Raw genomic sequence first — 7,452 nt, 5'->3', positions numbered from 1 at the left:
ACCTCTATTTCTCTATTTTTTCCCTTAAGATTGGTCTTGGTCTTTGAGATTTTTTTATGGTTCCATATAAATTTTAATGTTCTTCAGTTTCTTTGAAGACTATTGTTGGTAACACGAGGGGGATTATGTTCAGTTTATCAGTTTAGATTGGACAGTCATTTTGATTATATTGATCCTCCTCATCTGTGATCAAGGGGTGTCTTTCCTTATGTTACTATCTAACTCCATTAATAATTTCTTATAGTTCGTTCTCCTGTATAGATCCTTTGTCTTGTGGTTAGGTTTATTCTGAGGGCTTTCTATTTGAATTGATTGTGAGCAGAATTATTTTCTTAATTTCTTTTTCTTCTTATTTGCTGTTGATGTATATAACAAGGCAACACATTTTGTGTGTTGTTTTTGTAACGGGCCCCTTTGCTGTATTCATTAGTTGTTTCTGGTAGCTTTTTGGTGGAATCTTTTTTTTTCCCCTCTAAAACCACATCAAAAATTGAGTGTGTTTAACCATAGTTGGTTCATAATGGAGCAAATAGGGGAGTGGGCTAACAGTTCATGCTCTAGCATGTTTCATGAACAGATAACAGAAATGTTTGTTGAAGGAAGGCAGAGGAACTTGGTTGTATAAGAATTAGAACCAAGGGGGTCCATGGGCAGCTGGCATGCCCTCCAGTGTTGTGTCTATGATTAGAAATGTAAACCATGGGCATTCCAGGAATCTTCCTGGTTTAAGGTCCCTGGTAGCCATGGCTACAGTGTAGCACTTGCGCTGCATACTCTCACTACTAAACAGTAGTTGGCATAGGTTCCTGTGTGTGTGTGCATGGTGATGGTTCAAATCTTGGGTCCTTGGCTATTTTCAAAGCCACTCTGTACTTCTGTCCCGGTTTCTCAGTTTCAGCCATTACACACGCGATTACCCAAAGCATACACCAGGCATACAAACAGTCCATCACTGACTGCAGTAAGTCCAGTTTGTCTTTAATATAAAAGTTCATGAGTTGTTATCAACCAGGATGTGGAAAGATGGGCCCAGATTGTGTTATGTTGGAAAAATAACCAGAAGGGTATTGTGTGACTTCTCTTTCCTTGAGTGCATTGGGAGCTTCTCTTGTTTTAATCTACCCTTTTCTTTAAGCCTCCATCTCTGAGCATTGCTTCATGGTCACATACTTCCTTGTTTTCTTTTGCTTTCCATGTTCGTGTTGCATTCTTGTTTCTTCTGGGGTCACTTTTTAGTGGAATCTTTAGGTTTTCTATATATATTGTCATTTTGTCTACAACTAGTGATAATTTCATTTCTTTTCCAATTTGGATTCCCTTTATTTCCTGTTTGTGTGATTGTTTTAGACAAAACCTCTGATATTAAACAGGAGTGGTGACAGTGGGCATCCTATCTTATTCCTGATATTAAAGGGAAGGCTTTTCAGTTTTTCATAATTAGGTACATTAACTGTTGGTTGTAATATATGACCTTTACTATAGTGAGTGAGGTGAGTTTCTGTTCCATCTTTTTTTTTTTTAAGTAGAGGCATGTTTGTTTTTTTTTATTTATTTATTCATTCATTCATTCATTCATTCATTCATTCATTTATTTATTTTTTGTTTATACATGCACTGGGTACAGTCAGAAGCGCGGGAGGGTGAGAGAATTCACCAGAGCCAGAGCGGGGAGCAGAGCAGGCAGAAGGACCGAAGTACACTGCTGAGGGGAGCAGCGGGCGGCAGGAGAGGTCTGCGCGCCATGCGGGACCCTCCTCCGGTGGCCGGGGAGCAGCCGGGGATCGAACCGGCGCCGCAGAGGTCACGGGCAGCTTCGCAACCCAGCGCTCAACTGCTGCACCACCGGGGAGGCCCTCTGTTCCATCTTGTTTCGAGTTGTTTTTTTTTTTTTAAAGATTTGTTTATTTATTTATACAAGCACTGGGTACAGTCAGAAGTGCAGGAGGGTGAGAGAATTCACCAGAGACAGAGCGGGGAGCAGAACAGGCAGACGGATGAAATACACTGCCAAGGGAGAGCAGCAGGCAGGGGAGCAGCGGGTGGCAGAAGAGGTCTGTGCGCCATGTGGCACCCTCACACCGTGGCTGGGGATCAAACCGGTGCTGCAGAGGCTGTGGGCAGCTTCGCAACCCAGCGCTCAAATGCTGCACCACCGGGGAGGCCCTTGTTTAGAGTTTTTAATCATAAATGGGTTCTGAATCTTGTCATTCGCTTTCTTTACATCTATTGATATTACTCATGGCTTTACTCTTTGGCTTATAATTTATTTCGTTGAACGATTTGTGTACATTACATCCTGTTATCTTTGGGATAAATTCCACTTGGGTATTGATGTATAATCCCTGTGATATATTCCTGAATTTGGTTTGCTAATATTGAAGATTTTTGCCTCCACTCATTAAGGACATTGGTCTATAATTTTCTTTCTGGTGTCTTTATGTGGTTTCAGTATTAAGGTAATGCTAGCATCATAAAACTATATTAGAGAGCATTCCCTCTACTTGAGTTTTTAAAAACCGTTTGAGCAAGATGGGCATAAATCCTTTTTTAAAGGTTTGATAGAATTTGTGAAAACATCTGAGCTTTTGCCTCTGGGAAGTTTTTTTTTAATTGCTGTTTTAATTTCCATGTTATCAGTTTATTCAACTCTTCTCTTTTTTTTTTTTAAGATTTAATTTTTATTTATACAATAGCTGGGGTACAGGCCAGAGGCACGGGAGGGTGAGAGGATTCACCAGAGACAGAGCGGGGAGCAGAACAGGCAGACGGACTGAAAGCACTGCTAAGGAGAGCAGCAGGCGAGGCAGGAGAGGTCTTCTGTGCCATGTGGATTTCTCCCTGGCCGGCTGGGAATCGAACCTGCGCTGCAGAGGCTGCGGACAGCTTCACAGCTTTGTGCTCAACCTGCTGCGCCACTGGGGAGACCCAGTTTATTCAGCGCTTACGTTTCTTCCTGGTTTAGTTGTGGTAAATTATATTGCTCTAGAAATTTGTCCATTTCTTCAAGGTTATTGAACTTACTGGCTTATGGTTGTTTATAGTGAGGTCTTAGGATACTTTGTATTCTTGTGTCTTCTTTGATATTTTCTCTTTCATTTCTGTTTCTGTTTATTAAGTGTTTTCTCTCTTTAGTAGCCTGCGTAGAGGTTTATCTATTTCATTATCTTTTCAAAGAACCAACTTTTAGTTCATTATTACTTTAACTTTGGGTATTATTTATTTCTCCTGTCAAGCTTTATTTCTTTTTTTTTTTTTTTTTTTTTTTTTTTTATGTTTTTTTTTTTTTTTTTATAGAGGCATGTTTTTATTTATTTATTTATTATATTGTTGTTTTGTTTATACATGCACTGGGTACAGTCAGCGCGGGAGGGTGAGAGAATTCACCAGAGCCAGAGCGGGGAGCAGAGCAGGCAGAATGCTGAAGTACACTGCTGAGGGAGAGCTGGCAGGAGAGGTCTGCGCACCATGTGGGATCCTCCTCCGGTGGCGGGGAGCAGCGGGGATCGAACCGGCGCCGCAGAGGCCGCGGGCAGCTTCGCAACCCAGCGCTCAACCGCTGCGCCACCGGGGAGGCCCCTCAAGCTTTATTTCTTTAGGTGTAGTTTAGCATTGATTTTTCTTCTTAACATGAACCTGTATTGCATCTTACCTCTTACGGCCACTTTTGCAGCATCTCACAGGCTCTGACAGCTTGTATCCTTGTTTTCATTAGTCTCAAGGTATTTTTTGATTTCTGTTTTAATTTCTTCTTCAGTCCAGTAGCTCTTAAGCAACATATTGTTTAGTCTTCATGTATTTATATTCCCCCCCTTTTAAAAATAGTTGATTTCTTGCTTTATGAAATTTATCATCAGAGACTACTTGTATGATTTCTATCTTTGTAGTTTTAATCTTACAGGATAAAGGATTCTAGACTGGAATTGTTTTCACTTAGAGTACTCTAAATATCTCCTACCGATTCCTTCCTTCATGCTTATAAGACTTCTAATGAAACTTCACCAACAGTCTAATTCATGTTCATTTATAGATTATCCTTTTTTTTTCTTTTGATGTTTTTAGTATTCTGTCCTTGTCATTGGCTTTTAACAGTTTTATTGTAGTGTTTCTTGGAGTGTGTCTGTGTGGCTTTGTTTGGAACTCCTTGGGCTTCTTGTTGAGATTTGGTTCATTTCCAGGTGGAGATTGTTCTCTGATTCTTTTCATAAATAAATTTCTATGGGCCTTCCTGGTGGCGCAGCAGTTGAGCGCTGGGCTGCGAAGCTGCCCGCAGCCTCTACAGTGCTGGTTCGATCCCCAGCCACCGGCAAGGGTCCCACATGGTGTGCAGACCTCTCCTGCCGTGCCCGCTACTCCCCTCAGCAGTGTATTTCGCCAGTCTGCCTGTTCTGTTCCCCGCTCTGGCTCTGGTGAATTCTCTCACCCTCCCGTGCTTCTGACTGTACCCAGTGCTTGTATAAATAAATAAATCTTAAAAAAAAATCTTTAAAAAAATATGTATTTTCTATTCCTTTCTCATTCTCTTCTTCTTTTTCCCCTCCCCCATGATAACAGATGTTATTTCTCTAGGTTATCTCAGAGAGCTCTTACACTAGTTTTATTTTTCAAAAAAATTTTTTTCTTTGTTCTATTTGTGTGTTCTCCAACATGCTTTTAAGCACATTAATTCTCTCTATTGCTTGTCTATTAGAGGCAGGTTTGTCTATTAGTTTGTCTATTAGTGAGGCAGGTCCTCTATTGTTTTTTTTAGTTGGTTATAGTATTTTTTATAACCATGAGTTCTAATTGTATCAGCCTCATGTTACTTGGTCTTAACCCTGTTCCTGTTTAACATCATTCATTTTCTTTTTAATGTAGCAAGCACTGTGATAACTGTTAACATTATACTCTTATTCTGAATATATTCTGCAGTTCTGCTAGACTGAGACTTCTCTTGAGGCTTTCTTGCTCCTACATTTGTCTCTTAATTTTTAGTTTATAGGTTATACTAGGGTTAAGCTTTCAGACTGCTGCCTTTGCACCTGCTCAGATGGCGGGAGAACTAGTATAGGCAAGATGTACTAGGTAGCGGGAACTGGGGCAGTAGGGCACCAAGAGGGTTGGGCAGTGAGTGCCAGAGACTTAAACTTGCTGCTGCGGTGTGGGTGCCACCGTTGTGGGAATCCGCAGTGATATCCTCCTTTGTGCCGGCTCTGTGTCCTAGCCTTTGTGTCTTGTGTAGTTGTGGGCCAACCATATTTGAACAGTAGATGCAGTGCTATGTATGGATTGTAGTTGAGACAGGGCCATGAGGTGGATTTTGTTCTCTTTGCTTTTTCCAGTACAGAGCCTTACCCTGCAGTGGTTCCTCCCGTTGTTCAGGTCTAGGTACTTAAACTCTGGTGAAAGTGTTTGCTAGTGAAAGTGTTTGCTGGTTTTCTTGGATTTGGCCCTGAGTGGATAGGTGGTAGGTGTTTTTGAATATTCCCTCTGGCTACAAATAATAATCTTACATGAGGATATACAAATGATCTCCCCTGGTTCTCCTTTCTGGTTTGAGCTTCAGCAGTTCTGTATGGGGAGCCTCAGGAGCCAAGTTACCGCTGCTCCTCTAGTGCTCTTAAGTAGTACACCCTCTGTTCTACACACCCACTGTTTATGGTCTTCTTTGAGGGTTTGTGTCCCCGTGTGAATAACTGTGGGAAGGCTTTGAATGGCAGTCATCCCACCAAACCTCTTTACCTCTTAGTGTAATTTGAAGCACAAAGGTTTTAAATTTTGATTAACTCCAGTTGATCTATTTCTTTTATTACTTGTGTTCTTGGTGTCTTACCTAAGAAACTACCTGTCTAAACCAAGATTTCTGGCTATATATTTTTCTCTTAAGTTTTATAATTTCATAAAAATTGTCTCAGTTGTTAAAAGGACTGCTACTGCTATTTTCCAATTCAATTTTTTTTTAAATTTTTATCTGTTACCATATTCATATAGGTAAACATTTTTAAAAAAAATATTTATTTATTTATACAAGCACTGGGTACAGTCAGAAGCGCGGGAGGGTGAGAGAATTCACCAGAGCCAGAGCAGGGAGCAGAGCAGGCAGAAGGACCGAAGTACACTGCTGAGGGGAGCAGCGGGCGGCAGGAGAGGTCTGCGGGCCATGTGGGACCCTCTTCCAGTGACCAGGTAGCATCCGGGGATCGAACTGGCGCTGCAGAGGCTGCGGGCAGCTTCGCAACCCAGCGCTCAACCGCTGCGCCACCGGGGAGGCCCCTACAATTCACTTGGTTTGGGACACTTAATGAAAACCAGTTGACCTTAAATGTGAAGATTTCTGAATACTTTTTTTTCCTTGTTAAAATCTGTATTCTTAAGTCTATTCTACTGACCCATGTCCTTGCCCTATAAATACTACACAGTCTTGATTACTGCAGCTATGTAGTCAATTTTGAAATTCTGAAGTCTGAGTTCTCCAACTTTGTTCTTTAAAGAATGTTATTGGTTTTGCTACTGTTTTGTGACTAGTCCTAGTCCATACTTTCAAGGAGGGTTTTTTTGGCAGTTGCCAAAATGTTTTAAATTTGGACTTACCCCTTTCAAGATTAAAAATTGTACTATTTTGCAGACTAGGACTAGTAGTAGTCATACATATGTACATACAGAGACAGGAGAACTTCTCCCTCCCCACACATATTTGTGAGCGTATCTGGAGATACGCTCAGAACTGATTTCTCTTCCTCCTTCCTCCTGCAAACTTTTTTTTTTTTTTTTTTTTTTTTGGGACGCTCGCTGGTGGTCGGGGAATGAACTGGTGCTGCAGAGGCTGCGGGCAGCCTGGCAGCCCAATGCTCAACCGCTGCGCCACCAGGGGAGGCCCTCCTCCTGCAAATGTTTTAAGTATTAATTTGATAGTATCAGGGATTCTTTCAGACTCTTCCTGACTGTTCAGATTAAGAAGATAATCTAGATTCAAAATAGCTACCTAGGTTTATTCTATTGCTTTAATAAAAATTTTATTGAAAATGTCTACTCAGAATATGTACAATTACATGAAAGCATACACCTATCTTTATCAGAAAAATACTATGGAGACTTCATTTTTTAAGGAAGATCAAATACTGGCCTGAACCACTAATGTAGTTTGTCTTGAACTCCAAATTTTAGGCAAATCAAAATCTTTATAATACTTGAATATATTTTAATTAAGAGGGAAATATGCTTTCCTAATTGATACTCCAGTTTGACAATAAGTGAAAAAGTTCCTAATCGCCTTTCACCCTAGCCCCATCAAAAGTAACAAGTGCCTATTTGTTACTTTTCATTTCAGTTACAGTTCTGAAATTGAACTTGCCTTGTGACAAGAGCAAGTTGTTTAGTATGTTTAAGCATCTCACTCATACAAAACAGATAAATCTCAAATCCAACCCAGAGGATTGCTTTTAAGGAACAATGGTGGCTTTAAGACACTTTAAAAAT

The 7,452-nt window shown here is 40.6% G+C and overlaps 1 pseudogene; it reads right to left on the bottom strand.

Annotated features, from left to right (window-relative positions):
- Positions 1-628: 628 nt before the first annotated feature.
- Positions 629-1,118, bottom strand: LOC119243967 (rRNA-processing protein FCF1 homolog; annotated as a pseudogene).
- Positions 1,119-7,452: the final 6,334 nt, after the last annotated feature.

The sequence above is a fragment of the Talpa occidentalis genome, unplaced genomic scaffold (assembly GCF_014898055.3).
Source record: "Talpa occidentalis isolate TD23 unplaced genomic scaffold, MPIMG_talOcc4v2.1 talOcc4.1381, whole genome shotgun sequence".
Classification (NCBI taxonomy): Eukaryota; Metazoa; Chordata; class Mammalia; order Eulipotyphla; family Talpidae; genus Talpa; species Talpa occidentalis.
The sequence above is the reverse complement of the archived record's forward strand: the minus strand, read 5'-3'. Positions and strand labels throughout refer to the sequence as shown.